General features: G+C 35.3%; 1 protein-coding gene across 7 annotated transcripts in view; it reads right to left on the minus strand.

Annotated features, from left to right (window-relative positions):
• The window catches only part of LOC110450915 (zinc finger protein 236-like), a 216,763-nt gene that overhangs the window by 42,187 nt on the left and 153,890 nt on the right, over window positions 1–20,686 (minus strand). For all 7 annotated transcript variants that reach the window (XM_021498710.1, XM_021498714.1, XM_021498713.1 and 4 more), the window contains one exon: window positions 16,411–18,047. The gene's annotated coding sequence lies outside the window, so the exon portion shown is untranslated. The remainder of the gene's footprint in view (window positions 1–16,410; window positions 18,048–20,686) is intronic.

Genomic DNA, 20,686 nt, shown 5'->3' on the forward strand with positions numbered 1-20,686 from the left:
GGGGGGGGGGAGGGGGGTGTAAAGCTCTATAGTAACGCTGTATAAAGAATGGCCTTGGCCTTTGCATCGGCATACAAATATGTTTACGCTTTCCTGAAAACCCAGAACAAACTTAAAGTTTTATATAGTCTTTGGCCTTTAATACCCAAACACCTCCCTTAGACAATATTTATTCACACAGAGGGAGGAGGGATATTTATCGTTATAAACCAGTGCATATTTTTCACACATGATAAAGTTGCAAGAACACACTTACAACAGATATGGAAGGAGCAATTATGGGAGGAACTTTTTATCAGTAGGATCGAGGCCATGTACACTTAAAATAGTAAATACGGTACACAATTTCTTTTTCAATATATAATATTCATCAATGAACAGCAACACATCATCAGCAGAAAAAAAAGTCCTGTCCTCCGGGGTAGGATAAAACGGCACAAGTATAAAGGGATCTTGGGCACAGACTCTCGGACCCGTGTAGCGGTTTGGTTCAATGTTTAAAATATCCCAGTCTCCGGAGACACACCGCTATTGATTTCAAAATTCTGCTGGTGGAGTTGTACCACTTAAAGGCAACGTTGGAACAGGAGTTTTCCTGCCTGATGCAAAGAGTACACTATTGTGTGTTTAAATAAAACATTATGGTATACAGTGGGGGCTTTTACACCAGGCACGGTATATTACCCATAAAAACACTACTCATCCTGTTTAAAACAAATTTTCAAAAGTTTAGAAATATATTCTGATCCTAGCAACAAATTCAAAGGGTCGTGTAAATACATACGGAGGTTTTGAACCAGATTGGAAAAAAAGTCTTTCGTAAAATAAGACAACATGTAAAACTACAACAAATTCTTTCCAAGAAACTTAATTTAATTCAAGATCAAATGTAACAGTGTAATTTTCATATTTTAATACTGTCTTTCATGTGCATCATATGAAATTCCTGTCTTTGTTTCTGAAATGTGAATTGTTAATGATTTTAGACTTCGAGAAATTTCTTACATGTTCTTTATTTTAACATTATTTTTTAGAATGTACTGTATTTAATTTTAAACACTGCTTTTTTCGTTACATATTGAACGCAAATAGAAGATTTATCAAGTTTCCTACCAGTGCTGTCGGCTTAGAAATGGAATACATGGTCAGTTTTCATTAAGAAATACGATTGATGTCTTGACAACACATTGTAAATACAATGCAATTGATTACCGCGATCGTTTTTATCAAGCCATCAAGTCGTGCGATTTTGTCTAAACTTTGTTTTAACAATGACAACACAGATCGATCTTTTACTTCAAACACGACCATTTAAAGCAATGACTACACGTCGTCCACCAAGTTGGTGCAGAACTGAGCCATTCAGTTAACAAAATAGTCATGTGCAAAGGTATTAATCAATTTCACAATAAATGTAATTGATCAAGATTCAAGGTCCCCGCAAACATAATGCCTTACTCGAATCCCGGATACCAAAATTGATTATTGCAAGAAGGGCTCAAATGTATGCATTTTCACTCCAGCAGAGCAAAAATCAATTTCAGGGTGTACACAATGTATGTGCGAGTTTGCAATATCAACTTTGCTTACACAGTGTTGTAAATGAATGCTAGCTGTCATTCCGTTTGAAAGCGAGGCTAACGAACAGGCATGTCAAGGCTGCAGTACCGTGCGTGGCATTGTTATTGAGTAAGACTTTCGTGAATTTTAATCAACACAATTGGACTTGCACGTACTTGCCTTCAATTTCATGATGATCACACGAAAGAAACCCAAGTCACACTTGTTGGAGTTTCAGGGTGAGGAGAGTACACAGGGGTGTGCTCTTAATTTAAGATGAGGTGGGGAAAGTGATTTAGGGGTGAGCAAGTAAGACATTTACAGAAGGTGACTGGAAAGGGGTTTGGGGGTTGGCTGTGGGAAGATTATTGAAGGTTCGTATAGGGTAGTTGTGTGTGGCATTTTATGTATTGTATATATTAAATATTAAGATATAACCAGGGGTATATCTAAGAAGGGTGGGGTGGCTTGATAAAGTTTAAGTTGGTGGTGGAGAAAATGAGGGTTGATGGGAGGGTTTTGGAGCAATGCAGTTAAGATGTGGGGGGTAGGGTTGGGGTAGGGGGTTGAGGTGGGGGTGGGGGTAGGGGGAGGGTAGGGGTATGATGGTTATCAGGATTATCAGGATAGCCAACTCCAATATAAGTCACTCCAAACAATACAGTCCCAGATAAACATGTGGTAGTTAATTACCCTACAATGGATAATGAATCAAGCGGATGATATCATTTCGACACTCCCTCTGATTGATGACATTAATTAAAACTTACGATGTACCACATTAAACCATTAACGTATTCACCTACTTCCTTTAGTGATCGCCTTTTTTAATTAAAACTGTCGGTTTTGGCCTTTGTCTCTCGATCTGTATATTTTAATCACTTACACATACCTTATTGAGGTGTGTTGAGCACATACACAGGAGTATGAGCCGCACAGTTATCGAACAATATCTGGAGACACGATTATTATATGAACTTAAGAGTATTATCTATTACTTACATCATTGTAGATTTATACCGTTACAGCATTACAGACTGACGTCACCTCTACGTGAAAATAGATCACTTGCAAAACTTACGTCATTGATGGCATTTATATAAAGAGACTTGTTGTCAGACCTAGCCAATTCACCCTTTAAGTCACATTTGAACTTTACCAAATCAAAGACTTGGCAAGTCCACTTTAAAAATGTAGGGGTGAATGAGTTGACATACATACCAGGTATCTAAAAAAGTAGGAAAAACAATACCAATAGCATCATAACACAAGGACAAAATGAACTAAAAGCAATACCAGTTAATAAATGAGGGCTGGTGTGATGGAGGGGGTTCTGTGGTGTTATTAATGACTTGCAATATACCTGTCAACATCTCGTTAGATAACCGAGATTCGACATGTTACACCTGATAAATCAAATTTACAATTAAAACAAAAATCACTGCATATTTTTCATAGTAAACATTTAGCAGTTTCACAAGCTCCAACATAAAATCTTCTAAGCCCCCCGGGGGTGTATGGCTAGAGGAAATACACCCCTGACAAAGTTAACTTTCAGTCCTGACCCCTACTAAAGATCATTTGTCCACACAAGTAAATCTGTACGAAACATTAAATCATGATCAAATTTATAATGATAAAAAAAACATGATAGCTAATTAAATCTTTGAACATGATTGGCTGCTTGAATATTTTACTGTGATTGGCTGATTAAAGCTTTGACTGTGGTTGGCTGAATGAATTAATGATATCATGTGTCTGCCTGAGTTGGGATTGAGATTATATTCTGTCTTTGACTGTGCATGGATGATAACCTGAACTGAACAAAAAAAGTGCCATCTTGTGTTCTTTGGTGTGTTTGGCTTCCTAAATTAAAAGATCATGACATTTTGTGTTTTTCACGTAATTCCTGAATTGAAAGACTATTATGATATTCTGTGTTCATGCCTCAAATATTTGGCTGACTGCATTGCAAAAATATTTAACTGTTTTGGCTATGTTGGGCATCCTTAACTCATTCACCCCTAAAGACTCATTTGAACTCCCCCAATTCAAAGGTTGAAATAGTTCATTATGAAATTTCAGGGGTGAATGAGTTAATATTGTGACATATTGTGTTCCTGGCTTTGATTGGTCAAATAGATTGGACGTGTAGATAATGCACTTAACCTTTCCCATTTATGCGGTTCGACCTCAATGTGCCTAGGGATTAAATCGGGAAATCTGGGTACATCAGGAAATATTTGCACATCCAAGATATGTGTTTATCTTTCACTTGTGCTTAAGACTGCCCCCAGCAAATAAAGCTATAATAGTGGAGCTGGGTTGACCAAACAGTGTACGACATATTTAACCTTCTACCTCACCTGCCATGCAGAAGTATTGACTATAATTACAAGGATTCAATCATGTGCTTTTCCTGTGTTAAGTTTAAATATTTCTTCCTTCCTACTGTGTTTTAAAATCAATCTTTTCTTAGGTTTATTAATTATGATATAATACACAAAAGTTTACAAAGTGCCCTATTAACTCATTCACCCCTGAAATTTCATAATGAACTATTCCAACCTTTGCATTGGAAGAGTTCAAATGTGTCTTCAGGGATGAATTCGTTAATGTAAAGTAAAGCTCTCTACAGCACTATAAGAATTCAATTACCGGCCTTTTTTTGTAGAGATAAAAAAAATCTGTTTTCTCCCCTGTCGGTACTAGGGGGTCACATGAGATGCGTGCGCATGCATCAGTCATAGAGTGTTATGTTTACAGTCAATGAAAGCATGTTGCCTTGTTTACAAATATTTTACGTTGTCTTCCGGTGATCAAAACTCTTTATTCGTTAGGACGGTTTGTAGTGTGACAACAGAACAGTTTGTCGTAATTTATTTTAGGGACATCGATTCCCTATTTTATCACACAAATATTTTGAGTAATGCACTGTATATCAGTAAATAGTTAAGATTTCCATAGGTCATAGGAGTGTATTGCTAAACGGAAATAGGAAGTACATCCCTAGTTGAATATCCAATGTAGGGAGACAGTATCACAATTTCCGCATATTCTAATGTTTAATATTAAACTGATGAATATTGTATGTTTATTATTAACAGAACAGTGTGTTCTTTCAATATTAAAGTATTTCAAAGCAATCCAGGCATTAATTCAGTTGTTTTTTTATCAATGAGTCACATGTGTCCATTGTTCTGTACTTCAGGAAACCGGCTACCTATTTCACTACTGTGAAGTTTTTCAAGAACGATAACTCTTACATGCAATTACTACGTATGTGTATATGGTTTTATTATAAAATGTCAATTTTTAATCGTTTATAGATAATTTATTTTATACAATTTAAGCATTTATTAAATTGATATACATTAATGCAATACTAATCTATGTCAGTATCATTTTGATTGACATTTTTTTACAAAACATTGTGTGTTTCATTTTTTTTTTAAATTCACTCCTTTTTACATAAATTTCCATTTAAAATCCTTAAACATCTGACAACCTTTATTTTTTTGCGGCAGAAAATTTTCTTTACTTCTAAGCAATATAACTACAAAATTTAAAGAAATTCTACTGAGAAATGGCGACACAATCCTAATTACCTTAACCCGCAGGTTTGATTGCAAAATATTCAATCAAAATTTAAACTCTCGTCACCGATGAAAATGATTTTTTATGATTAGATTTCCATGCAACAGTGCAAGAAGACCACATAACTCTTATCATGTGTGATCTGCATGGACCTGCAGCGCTTCTATAATTGCAAAGAGGGCTTCAATCTGCAATTACCGTTTGATTGGTCGATGTCAACGCCTGTCTAACGGATGGTAATCGGATCATTGAAGCCTCAAAACCATTGCACATTGAGCGCACTTTAGCGAGGTCAGGGTTAGTGTGCTACGTACGGAACAATTAAACACCAGGCAGAAATTAAACCAAGATTTATTGTCTAAAGTAATGACAATTTGTAACTACGACAGTAATTAAGTAATTTTGGTCATTTAAACTCCCAAGGACATTTCATAGCAATTAAATGATCCTTATTTCAAAATATTGATTATTTAAAAAAAAAATAAAAAAATCATTGTTTTCCTTTCTGGTCCATTTCAGTTGAGTAATCAAATTACAAAATACTTCTGCATGGTGGATTGAGACTGTTTGGAGGCAATTTTCAAGTTCTAGTTTTTGAAAAGCAAAACTATTACGGAAGGTAAGCTATTAAAGATAATCAAAATCTAAAATTTCTAATTAGTTTCTGAAAATGTAATATCAGCTTAACACATTTCTGAAGTGACACAGACCAAAATCAATTACAGTTTTGCAGACAGTAGGCAGCATTTGCTGCAGACAGCATCACAGAATTGTAGCAGTTGCTTTGAAACTTCTATAACACTGGAGGTTCCAGCTGTTAATTTCATTGAAGCAGTTTTTGCAGAACAGTCTGATGTATTTTTGTCAATATCGCTCCTTAATTATTTATTTTTCATGAAATTGACTTTGTGCCAACATGGTTGCAAAGCAAGCATGAAAAGGCAGTTTATAACACAATACACGTATATATGTGCATCTACATCTCCGAGTTTCGTCACAGGCAACTCGAGCTGATCCCTATACACATGCTTCCAACCTCTGTTTGTTTTACAGTTTTTTAACGCATCGTACACAACACAGTACGACAAGGTTACAGTGTAGATCTATAATAATACATAACGCATGTGTATACAATTTATCCCCCCCCCCCCCCAACTCTTTCCCTTTCCCCCTACCAATTAGCCATACTACCAAACACATCATGTTTTTAATTCAGTTCACATGCAACTATTTCTTGTTTCCAATGTAATCCACTGGTACAATGCACATCAATCACTCGGCATGCCTATTGCTATATTACGGCAAATTTCCCCCAAATTTCCCTCGTGGGAATCCCTCCACAGTAAGACAACTACTCCCCGGTTGGGGCCTATAAGCATTAGTAGTTTTACATCACTGTTTTACAACCTACATGTTGTACATCATTGAATGTTATAATGCTATGATCATGCATGGTTCAATACAAATATTGATTAATGAAATGCAGGAGTATTATCGCCCCCCCCCCCCCAATTCTCAACACACAAGTGCACGTACTTATGGCATATATCTTATTCCATCCAGGTGTTGTTTTGAACAGATAATACAACTACAGGGATGTACCATTTTCATATTAAGAATGCTAACCTACATTGCAAATTATAAAAAATTCTACAAGCCCATTCTATATTTTTATTGTAACCTCCCCTTGCCTCCCCTCACAAACATCTGATTCATACAGCATGTAAAATGTCATCAGATTCAATATCTTCAGCACAAAAAAAGTTTTAAGCAATATGGAGATTAAAAACAAAATTAATTTTCTGCTGTCCTTTCTGCCCCCCTCCCAACTTCACCCTTCCAAAACAAATACCACCTATCTTTCTACTGGACCTATAAAGGCATGTTTACTACTGTACAAGCAAACCTCCCCCGTATAAACTTCCAACAACTGCCGATGCTTGCAGATATAGCATGATTAATGAAAACAATCATTTCATATTATTTAGAACATATTTCTCAAATTTTTCATTGGTCCCTTGATAAGGCCTTGACCAATCTTTTATACCAAGTACACATGCAATTTCCATTACATTTTCAATGAGAGCAAGTTAACCAAAAAATGCTTCGGTATAATTATTGATATTTCTCCCATGGGGTGCCCCTCACAAACAACATATAGACATGCAACCAGCCCACTCTGTTATGTTTGTAACAGTGTTGGTATTTTCAACAGATCACAACAGGGGGTTCAGTAGCCCAGTGCCATGTCGATGCACCATTTAGCAAAATGCCCGGAGAAAATTTCTTTTGCCGTCAACATCATATCATCCTGATCATTATTTTATAGAGGAATCTCTTGTAACATCAATTAAACCGCCATTTCCTCTCCGTACAGTGCCCTCTTTGTAACAATATTGCATGATCTCCTATTTGAAATAATATTGTTTGGTCTAACAAACAGAATTTAACATACAGTTATTAATGTTAAATGTAAAATTTTGTTGGCACAAAAATATAAGATTTTACACATTAAAAGAATATCTTTTCCTGTATGTTATAAGGGATTTTTGAAATGTAAGTGCTATAATCAATATTTTTTTAACTCATTCACCCCTGTAGACAAATTTGAACTCTTCCAATTCAAATGTTCGAATAGTTCATTATGAAATTTCAGGGGTAAATGAGTAAAGTTGATCGACACATTTAGGATCCTGTCCTGCTGAACTCTGGTTTTACGTATTTCAATTACCTCCCCTTAATTTCGTTTTCGATACAACTGTAACACATTTGGGCAAGATCACCACAGTTCATTGACCAGGCAGCCAAGTCAGTTATAGCAATAGTATAATCTGAGGTCCTGATTTCGAATCAAGTCTAGTCTCAATGAAAGCTATAGTCATGTCGAAAAAAAAGAATTTCCGATAAGAAGTTACAGTTTTTCGCAGTGGTCCAAGGATCCTTAATTAAGCTGATTGACCCATTAATAGTATAGCTCATCATTTTCCCATGCCTGGTCCCCTTATTACATAAAATATGGTAAACTACGTACAGTTTCCCGTTGACTGCATTTCATGACTCAATGACTCGTTGATTTCCCTGATCTTATTTTTAAGTACATGCAAGGAAACAACAGCATGTTACTATAAGGCCATATAAACAATAAATTGTAAATGTAATAGAGCCGATTAAAAAAGAAACAAAAAAAACCACCGACTACATCGCAATAGAAAGAAAATGGGAATATCGAAAAGAAAGGGGATTGAATTCTTCATGCAACCGCCCAGTCTGTCAGTTTTAACCCATTCACCCCTAAATTTACATTTAAACCCTACCAAATCAAAGAATGGGCAAGTCCAGTTTTAATATGTAAGGGTGAATGAGTTAATGTATATGCTGCGATGCATTACAAACATGTATATGCATGTAACGCCAAGAGACCTATCTAACATTTTTATAGCACATCAGTACTTATAAACATATACCGACTCTGTAACTACATCACAGAAAAGTGAGTAAACACATTAAATATTTACAGGAATATGGCACTGCTGCGTGAACGCTTCCAATCCAAATTTATTTATGCAATATTCATGTTTTAAATACACTCATGACTTTTTAAACAAGAGGCCCAGATGGCCTGTAATGCTAACCTGGATGATTTGAGCAATCAAAGAGAAATGAAATTTTGCAAATATTTCCATAAATTGAGTCTCCTTGGCTTAATAACGTTCCAGACTAAATGAAACTTCATACTACTCTATAGTTTATAAACATTCTGGCTATAAATGTCTGCATGTTTTATGAGGTGTGAATAATCACATTTTTAAAATTCCACAGGTTGAATTCTTGTTTGAGGATCAATTAAATATTTTTATAGAGTTTAATGATTTACTTGAGAAATCCACGTTCTAGTTCAAGTACTTTGTGATATAAGAATCATTATATTGAATATTTCAATCATCTGTGTACAATTAAGTTTTATTAAACTGTTAAAGAACTTCCAAAGTAATAAATTCAAGAAATTTAGATTAAGACATATAGGCTGTGACCTCTTCAATATATAATTATGCACACTATACTCTTTCCACAGAATTTGGACCTCTAAGTTCAAATCTGAAATTGATCACAAAAAATTGGTTACTCCAGCGAAACAGGTGTATATATATAACTTTTTAAATTATAGATGTCAAAATTAATTAAAAGTCCATAAATGTAGGAGGAGATTGCCGGACAAAAATATTGAGATTTAAATTTCTTCTGAGTCATGTGTAAAGGTATGCTGTACTTAACCCTATGCAAGTGTTCCCTTGTAGGAGTTTAATTCATTTATTTTCCTTTTAGCGAGCAATCTTTTTAAAATCAGCAAATTCAATGAAGCATACATTATTTGAATAGCTACTTCAGAGCTAAATTGAACATCCTACTGTTATTATCATTCGGCATATTCGTTTGATTTCTGCGCCGAGGACAACATTTCCTTAGAAAACCATTGATAATGTTTCGTTTGAAAACTTTACACAAGATTGAGAGTTGCAAGAAAAAATATTGACTTTTATAAATTTGAAATAATTCATTTCAACATAAATCTAAAATACTTTTCAGTGAAAACAATTCCTTTTTTAATACGGGACAATGAAAGTTCCACATTTCTTTCACAATAAAATGTATTTGTAACTATGTTTCTGGACACTGCTCAGAATTAAGGAGCCATGCTTATCAACCTGTTCTATTTGAAATATGCATGGCTTCGCTTTCATGATAATCAAATGTCATTCTGATCAACCCCGGAATTTTTTGCAATTTGAAAACCCGTTTTATTTATGAATATGCATGACCTCTTTCACGACAGTTAAATATCAATGTCCATTTCTTCATCTGCTAATTATAATTTAGAATCTAATTAGATTTCAGGACCCCAAAGATAAATTGCATTGATATACATTCACAAAGTTATATACATCCAATACAGGTAGCATGATATTGAAACTTATTCTACAGTCATGTGTAGGCAGGCTATCCTAAGGTAATTAATGGTACAACATCTCAACTCTTGGTACACATCTCAATGTTAATGTTACCAGTAATAAAACACAGGTAAACATAAAACAGGTAAAAACTTATCACAAGTTGATATATGTATATTAACAAAGGTAAATATTCTTAATGACTTTTAGGGAAAGGTATTTATAGTTTAGCATGTGTATTAATTACCCTAATAAATTGTAGTTCCTCCTGCTAAAAGTTTTTGTAAAATTTCTGAATTATTACAGTAAAGTTTGTTACTATCAAACTGATTTCAGCAGTACAATGTCACATACTTTTTACGAACTGGAAAAAAAATAAACCTCTGCATGCCTTACAAATTATACCTTGAGTTAAGGCTATATGCTACCTTACAGGTTATACCTGTGCTCTGTGTTCGAGTTAAGGTTATATGCTCCCTGACACATTATTCCTGTGATTTGTATTAGAGTTAAGGCTATATGCTAACTTACACCTTATACCTGTGCTCTGTGTTCGAGTTAAGGTTATCTGCTACCTGACACATTATACATGTGATTTATATTTGTGCTAACTTATACCTTATAGCTTTGATTTGTGTTAGAGTTAAGGCTATATGCTACCTTACAGGTTATGCCTGTGCTCTGTGTTAGAGTTAAGGTTATATGTTACTGGACCCATTATACCTGTGATTTGTATTTGTGCTAACTTATACCTTATAGCTTTGATTTGTGTTAGAGTTAAGGTTATATGCTACCTGACACATTATACCTGGGATTTGTATTTGTGCTAACTTACACCTTATAGCTGTGATTTGTGTTTGAGTTAAGGTTATATACTACCTTACACATTATACCTGTGATTTGTATTAGAGTTAAGGCTATATGCTAACTTACACATTATACCTGTGCTCTGTGTTCGAGTTAAGGTTATCTGCTACCTGACACATTATACATGTGATTTGTATTTGTGCTAACTTATACCTTATAGCTTTGATTTGTGTTAGAGTTAAGGTTATATGCTACATGACACATTATACCTGTGATTTGTATTAGAGTTAAGGCTATATGCTAACTTACACCTTATACCTGTGCTCTGTGTTCGAGTTAAGGTTATCTGCTACCTGACACATTATACATGTTATTTGTATTTGTGCTAACTTACACCTTATAGCTGTGACTTGTGGTGGAGTTAAGGTTATATGCTACCTGACACATTATACCTGTGATTTGTGTTTGAGTTAAGGTTATGTACTACCTTACACATTATACCTGTGATTTGTATTAGAGTTAAGGCTATATGCTAACTTACACCTCATAGCTGTGACTTGTGTTGGAGTTAAGGTTATATGCTACCTGATACATTATACCTGTGATTTGTATCTGTGCTAACTTACACCTTATAGCTGTGACTTGTGGTGGAGTTAAGGTTATATGCTACCTGACACATTATACCTGTGATTTGTGTTTGAGTTAAGGTTATATACTACCTTACACATTATACCTGTGATTTGTATTAGAGTTAAGGCTATATGCTAACTTACACATTATACCTGTGCTCTGTGTTCGAGTTAAGGTTATATGCTACCTGACACATTATACATGTGATTTTTATTTGTGCTAACTTATACCTTATAGCTTTGATTTGTGATAGAGTTAAGGTTATATGCTACCTGACACATTATACATGTGATTTATATTTGTGCTAACTTATACCTTATAGCTTTGATTTGTGTTAGAGTTAAGGTTATATGCTACATGACACATTATACCTGTGATTTGTATTAGAGTTAAGGCTATATGCTAACTTACACCTTATACCTGTGCTCTGTGTTCGAGTTAAGGTTATATGCTACCTGACACATTATACCTGTGATTTGTGTTTGAGTTAAGGTTATATACTACCTTACACATTATACCTGTGATTTGTATTAGAGTTAAGGTTGTATGCTACCTTACACTTTATACCTGTGATTTATGTTGGAGCTAACCCTATATACATGTATTTGCCATCTTACAAATTATACCTGTGATTTGTGCTAGAGTTAAGGACATCTGCTATTTCACATATTATACCTGTGAATTGTGCTTGAGTTAAGGATATCTGCAATTTCACATATTATACTGGTGATTTGTGCTAGAGTTAAGGATATCTGCTATTTCACATATTATACCGGTGATTTGCATTAGACTTAATGATATATGCAGGATACTAATTTTGTCAGATTCCAAATAATGGTCAAAAATAGTTGTATAGATATTGTTTATCTATTTCTGGGTAGCCCTTGGTAAAAATGTTTATTATCCAATGTCAAATCTAATGTTATATGTATGTGAACCATAATGAAATTATCATTAGAGAAATACATTTGGGACTATGCAACTGTTCCTTAATAAGAATATATATATGTGTTTACAGTTACCTTAAATACCATGTTCACCTCCTACAGGTAAATATCTACAGGTAAAAACTACAGGTAATCTTTCTTAATTATTCTTCTTCTATCTGCATAATGTATGATAACCACACACTGAAGATATAAAGATGTCAGGTAAATTTAACAAATTTGCAAGTCACTGAGTATAAACCTCTCGTCCCGGATGCATCCATTACTGTATATGAGAAAGATCCTTTCAGGGTGATATGTTAAAAATAATGTTATCTAAGTTTTTGCCATTTATCATCCCAAGCCTTTAGTTTTTATTGATATTTCTTAAGGGTGATTACTATTTAGACCTACCACCCTATGTAAAGAGAGATTTGTTCTTATTGAAAATATGTTCTGTTATTTAACAGATTTCATGAGTACAAAGATTTTTTCTGATATTTATAATTGTCATTATTTTTGCCATGTTCTTGTGTTTCTATCAAGCAAGTTATTTCATTTTTGTTCCTAGTTTCTAGTTCAAACATTATTTCATCTTTGCTGTAAGCTTGGTCTACTTTAATTGAAACAAATTATCGGTCAGTAAAGTATTTTATCTCTGCTGTAATCTTGGTCAATACCAATTATCTTTGCTGTATTGATACTAGTTTACCGTCAAAAGAAGTATTCTGCTGTAAGCCTGTTATCCTGTCAAAGTTACTGTTAGTGTTTCTTCACTGTAAAATACGGTAAATGCTGTTTCTGCTGTAAAACTGGGTTACTGTCATTAAGTTTGAATGAACCACTATATAAAGTACAGGGTTTATGGCGAAACACTAAACCTGGTGTCTAAACAAGAATCAGAAGTGATTCATAAACCAAACAGAATAACAAAATCAGTAACACAAATTATTAAGAAACCAAGGTAAACATCTAAGGCCAAAAAAATATGTCTGTTGAGGGTTCCCGACCGACCCTAGCTTTTTACCCCCGACCCAAAACTTTATGATGAAAAAAATAAAAATAAAAAAATGAACCTTGTTTATGTCATTTTTTGTATCACATGACCACACGGTACACAAAAATATACAAAAATAAATAAAAAAATTGACCGACCTACCCTTGTTTTTTTGCCCATGCAACCCTAAACAGACCCTTTTTTTTTTTTGGGCCTAAATATTAGTCATACATGTGATTCAGAAATCAGGACGAACAGCTGGAAGATTTAAAATCAAAATCAAGGTAGTACCGTAAAAGTCATTAACTAACACTTCAAAAGCCGATATTTAAAATTGTCAAGCAACTTACATGGATGACACAATTTCATGACAAATGACATCGCCGCTATTTTGTGTACTTTAATTATTCTGTAACTGTGCTATTTGCATATATTTTTTTTGTCATCGCCAATGACATCCTTGATTGATATAGGCCTCAACATTTATAGCCTTAAATAGGTCTCAACCTTTATAGACTTAAAACATTCAATAAGAATAAGTGCATTAACGTTACTTTAGATCATTTGCATATCATTTGCATCTTATTTGCAAGTGATAGATCTCATTTATTTCTAGTTTTAATGGTAACAAGGTTTCGCGATAAATAAAACTGCCTTACGTTAACAAATCCAGTCTCACGATGGCACCAGTCATAATCGTCCTCATAATTAGACACAAAAAAATATGTATCATTTTAAAATTGTATACAGCTTTGACAAGGAACAGATAACCTTCAATCACTAAAACGATATCCCTTCCTATCTACACCGGGACAAAAGGTGTTTTATCCGTTCACTATTGCTAACGTCCTGTATTGTAAGATGAATTTTTAACAGTTTTTATTTTGTCGCATTTGCATATACGCCTTTAGAGCATGTTACATGATTAATGGGTCACAGTATGGTTTGCTCACATAGTGTCTTGTTGTGAGGAGAGTTTTATGGTGATGGAAGGTCTCATTATGATTTTTGAGGGGGGTGACAGGAGGAGTGTAATGAAAAATGCTATGCACCCCTCCACTTCGTCTACTGTATTGACTTTTCGGCCCTAATTATCACCACTTTATTCAAAGTTAGAACCATTTAACATGCTATGTGATATTTTCCCTAAACTTCCTCAGGCACAATCTTTCACCAGCATAACTTTACATCATGAATGTGTGTTGGTTAAATTTGGTCCAGTAAAAAAGATAATATCTTCGTAAAATATTTATAGTTAAATGTCTTATTTTCCATCCACTTCCATATAGCCATTATTTATTTGTTGATGAATTCATTGTACTTTTGTTATTTTGTCACGCGAAGTGCTGGTGTACACATATTTATGACATGACTACTTGTTCATCATGCGTGTGGAACTGTTCCATTACACAGGAATAAAGATATGAACGAATGTATGAATAATGAAAATTAGGAAACAATTTTTTTGTTTATCCGAAAAAGTGAAATCTCAATTTTTCTTATTTATTTCTTTTAAATTTTTTATTTTTATTTGTCAAACTGTGAAAAAATGTCTAAATCTTGGAATAAAATTCATTTTCTCAAGTCCTTCTCAGATAAAAGCCTCTGTAAGAAAAATTAGGAACCTTAGAGTTTCGTTTGCTAATAGTCAAATCTAGAATTGTTTCTTATCATATTTTTTGTATTTTGTTTTCTTTATCAAACTGTGAAGAAAACTGTTCAAATTTCACTGCAATGGGATGCAAAGTATACAGTTAGGATTAACTCCCGTCTTTATTTTTACTATAGATACCCGAGTGTTCTTAGTGTCCCCCCCCCCACTCCACCCACAATATCAAACTTGATGAGGTTGAATACATCACTAGTCTGTGATTCATTCATTCACAAACCCAAAACAGCCTAAATAGGTCAAGGTATTTCAATAGACGTTTGAGTGCACCACGCTTTTTCTCCAGTCGCTTACGGAATCTCCACTCCCTGTGAATATCTCTGCTTGTGACCGATATAACGGGAGAGAAAATAATCCTCCTTTATATTATGGTGTATATACTGTGTATTGAAACTTCACAAAGCGAGTTGATAATCTCATACACCTACACTGAAATTACAATGACAGTTTCCTTTACACAAATCATTATTTAAATTCAGAGAAATGGTTTCAATAGAATTATTTAACTGAAAACAGTACAGAATCTCTCTTTTACTGCTTTCTCCCTCTGCCATTATTTATAATCAAGTTACCTCATTCCCTTACCCCAGAAAGTTTTTATCTTTTCCCTTAATCAGTTGATATCCCCCCTTGCTCTTGGCCCCCTCCCTTACACTTATCAGTTGATGCCCACTTCCTTGACCCTACACAGTTGGTTCCCCTATTGCCCTTGGTCCCTTACCTTAAACAGTTGACACACCCTTAATTTTGACACTAAAGTCCCCTTTCCTGAACCTTAACAGCTGATACCCCTCTCATTATCCGTTACAGTTATTACCTCTCCTGTTACCCTAAACGTGACGTGACACTTGTCCTGTTACCCTCCCTTCCCCATCCTTCATCGTCTTTTCTCTCACNACACCTCAGTATTTTTTCTCACTCCCTACTTTAACTCTTCCTCTTGACTCCCTATCTACCCTTACATTCCACCGTTCCCCTGACCTAAAGTTTCTCTCGCAATACTCAAACCCTATACCTCTCAGCTCCCTCTCCCCCATCCCTCTCCTCCGCATTTATATCTTGCCAACTTTACTCACCCCTAACCCTCCCCTTCCCTCTTAATAACCTCACCATGTCCAACCTTCCATATCAACCCCTAAATCCTCCATATATCCCCTCCTTAGCCCACCATCCCCTCCCTCTCCACCCTTACACTAATACTACTATACCCCCCTCCAGTAAAGTAGACCCCATTGTTTACATTCAGCCAGACATAATGAAGTAATAATTGACACTTACCTTTCTACCTGTAGTCCATACCATCAATATAAGGAAGACTGACCAGGTGACAGCATGTCCAAGCTGACCGGTCACTCCTGGCCAGTGTACCACGCCCTAGGAGAGACGTCCAGCCCTTGACCAACACCCTCATGACCAAAGCAGTAATTATTGTCTAGTGTCCCCAGTGACGGCGATGATGACCATAGGTAGCACAGATAAATCCTAAATGTCCAGGTAAGTTCTGGCCAGGTGAGCGACGGAGGCCAGGTGAGAGGAGACCAAGGGTGGCAGTTTGGGCAACAGGTGAATCTCCCTGGCCATGTAATGTTGTGTTGCCTTGGTTAGCGAGGTGCCCAGTGTAACACAAGAAGTCCCAACCCTCACGTGTAATCGCTGTACCGTAATGTACACACACTTCACAGTACTCTCGTGGTACAATGATTTTACGCTGAAAGAGATTACCATCTCCAAGAAATTCCAAGTCAACCACGATACATTGATCCCTTGACCTGCACAGAGGATGAACACCCCCCCTTTAGGTCTACAATGAGGATAATCCTGTTTTCTTCTGTCTTTTGTTGTCCTTCTCGTTCCTAAACACAAGATTTCAATTTTTTTTAAATCAGTTCTTCATGTAAGAGGCCTGCCCCAGGGCTCAAATGCTTCAGTGACTTCTTAAGTACTTGCATATATACACGCCAGCACACCGATTTTACACCCATGAATGAAGATTGATTTAAGTGTGAGCTACTACTACAGCACAGGTAAATAGTATTATGCTTGTCACACACAGGAGGGCTCTCCGTTCTCTCAAGTCACAGACCCAAAGACCAGTGTTTTTAGGCATATACACAAATATACAGCTACCCGAGGTCAAGTCTGATGAATTTGTAAAATTCCAATAAATACTTTCCCTAAATATTTTGGAATTTTTGTTTGTTTAATATGTAACACTTCAACAGTAATTTTTCCTCTTAAACTTTTGAAAAGGAATTTTTCTTGTAACAATGTATAAATATATAGATAATAATTAATATGTGCATATATAAGAAATATGTTTGCTAAATTTTTACAAAGATATTCTTGAGGTAGATTATTAGGTGCTGACCAGAGGAATTGTCACTCCAGAGACGAGTGTATTCTGGAGTCTGTCCTTTCTCGTTCCTGTGGCTGTTACTACGTGAGCACCACAGTTCACTGAATTCTGGGGCTCGGGAGATGCTACGGTCTGCTGGCTCTACAGCTTATCACACACATAATGTCATGTTGTGGGCACACACCCCTGTACCACACCAGGGGGCGTTGGTCGTACAAGAAACTGACACCAATCTAGCCCTGTTGCGCGACACACTCGTCAATGTCCATTTATCATGCCGTTACATCCTGTGGAGTGAAAATCACTGGAGAATGAAAAAAACAACTTGTCCGTCTTTTGTTCTGATATGTAAACCGCAGTTAGCCCCTGTTAAAACATAAGGTCGCCAGTTTGTTGTATAAACCGTTGACCACGTTCCCTGTGCAAGGCTCCAGATATTGAATTGAGGTCTCACTGCCGTCTGCTCTCGCCTGGATGTACTCTCAGCGATCGTTTTTCTGGCTACCTTTGGTTTCTGGCTCAAACGCTGTCACTGTAGCCTTTACTGCCTAACGTGTGTCTGAAAATAAAATGTCGCAAGAATTAGCATGGCCTTACTGAACAACACACCTCTTTGTCTACTCGTAATGTCTGCATGTTGTCTCCGCAAAGGCAGCCTACGGAAATAGCAAGTTACAACGTCTTCTAAACCGTACTCATCACCTGGCTGATCAGGTTTCAATTATGAAATTGATGGTGCTAGTATATCGAAAGGTTTATTTCTTCTAAGAATTTACAACATGAAATTAATTTGTTCTTATTCAGTTATCTGGTAAACAACGTAAATTATTGTTGAATATTTCTGATCCTTTTTCCCCAAATCTACTCCCTTAAACCCAAAGTGTATAGTAAATGCTGCTTTCAATATTTAACAATAATAGCAGATAAGAAATTAGAAAATTTTCTTCAGTTTGAAAATAACTAACAAGAGAATTTGTGAAGTTTTGATTCAGAAGGTAATTAATTGATTAGCTCTAATTGCAGTTGGCTCCCATTTCAAATTTCCCGGCAAGAAGATGAAGATCTGGTTAAAGACAATAACATCCTTGCATCCTTAACAGATCCTGTGAAAATTACCATTTTAGTAAATCCACGCAAATGCTTAGAATGCACAAAAATACCTTTTAGCTGCAGTACTGCTAATAAATTTTTGTAGCTAAAACAGAACCAAACTTGTATTTGAGTTTATCTTTCAAATACACAAGTTGGTCCTGCTTTCATAAATGTCCTTCAACTCATTCACCCCTGAAATTTCCTAATGAACTATTCCAACTTTTGAATTGGAAGAGTTCAAATGTGTCTTCAGAGGTAAATGAGTTAACATCCTGAACTTAAGATTTTCCATAGGAAAGGACCAGTGAGTAAAGTTAAGGAAAATTTCTCAATTCAAGATTTTTCTGCAATTCCAGCAATTCCTTATAATGGAAAAATCTTTAAAAGTTGATGAATTTTCGTAAGTCACTGAAAAATCTGTGACAGCGAGGCCTGCTGTTAAGATACTGCGAATGCAGTGACAAGGAAGTTCACATTCCATTCAGTGCAGCGTATCTCCTCACAAATTTAATACTTCCCCAAAACTTTTAACTGTATTGATTAAACTACAGATAAAAGCTACTGTCAGCTAGGCTACCCCGAGGTAAACAAACATTTGTATTGACAGTGAAATATGCAATTTATCAGAACAAATCAAACGGCAAATAACAAAAACTTCCTTTCAACCTGTAAAGTAGAATCCCAAAGGCAAAAATTTGGCTTCAATATTATGTGGAAATTTAAGCTAAGAAAATTATTTTAAATAAGATTTTTCGTGAAATTTAAGCTAAGAAAATTATTTTAAATTTAGGCTAAGGATATCCTAATAGACATAATTGGTTGAATGCATGTTTTGTTACTTCAATGATATTTTTCACCATGTCCTCTAATAAACATTTATTTATAACAAGAATAACTACTGTTATACTTGTAAGATTAACTCATTCACCCCTGAAATTTCATAATGAACTATTCCAATCTTTGAATTGGAAGAGTTCAAACGTGTCTTCAGGGGTGAATGAGTTAATTCATAATGAGGTTTTCTATACTGACATACTTGTTAAGATTTATTTATAACAAGCTTCTCTACTGTCATAGACTTAACATGCAGTGTTAATTGCCAAATATGGAAACATATCTCAGTATTTATATTTTGAAAATATTGCAACCTGAAAGTTTCGTTGAAGAACGTGATTTTTTCTCAGAGCTATTAATCATTATGCAAAACATGTATCCTCGTCAAGTATGAGTCAAGGAGATTTGATGTCAAATACTGACACAAACTCTTTGATGTGAGTCGCATTTTTGTTAATGAGGAATTATTTAAAGTTTTATTTTTTCACAAAGAAATAATTGTAATAAATCTTTATTCGTGTCATTTTTCACTAAATATATTTACGTTAACTTTTGATAAATTCAAAAGTGCAATGATGAATCACATTATTTTTGAGTCGATGTATTGACATAGAAATTCAATCAACGTCACACTCTATACAAACCACACCTTGTGTCCTGCACAAACACTGCCTCTCCATAATGTGTAGGAGGGCATTCCCATGTTTAACAACTTACCTGTATTTTTTTCACCTGTACAACAATCTCTCTGCCTTTTTATACATTTTCTATGCCTACCTGTGTATACATTTATCTGTTTTATAACCCAAGCCCACGGAAAGAAAAAACAACCACCCATTAATGCAGTAATTGGACAAACTTTGCTGTGCGTATATGTGTGTATATATACATTATATACACACCGCTCATATCAATTTCGTGAGGTATAGATTTCTCTTTAAATGACCTTTGAATTTGTTTTTCAGTCTTGACGATGCATGCACATTACTGTTTGCCTGACCCCGGTGAGAGATCGGGTGAGAGATCGTGTTCCGCCACTAATGTTTTCACCTGTAAATACCAGTACAGTTTAATAAGAACCCTGATATACCACTATCTATTCTGTGTCGGCCTTAAGTCCTACATTAAATATTGGGCGAGTGCTGCCTGCGTAAAAAGTGAAGAACATTACACTGTCGTCCTGCAGAGTGAGTGGCACACGATTATCCTTGTGTAGGTTTTAACATGCTCCGACGACAGCGAGAGGGATTGCTGACGACCCACAGATTAGGG

Source organism: Mizuhopecten yessoensis, unplaced genomic scaffold, assembly GCF_002113885.1.
Source record: "Mizuhopecten yessoensis strain PY_sf001 unplaced genomic scaffold, ASM211388v2 scaffold5547, whole genome shotgun sequence".
Lineage (NCBI taxonomy): Eukaryota > Metazoa > Mollusca > Bivalvia > Pectinida > Pectinidae > Mizuhopecten > Mizuhopecten yessoensis.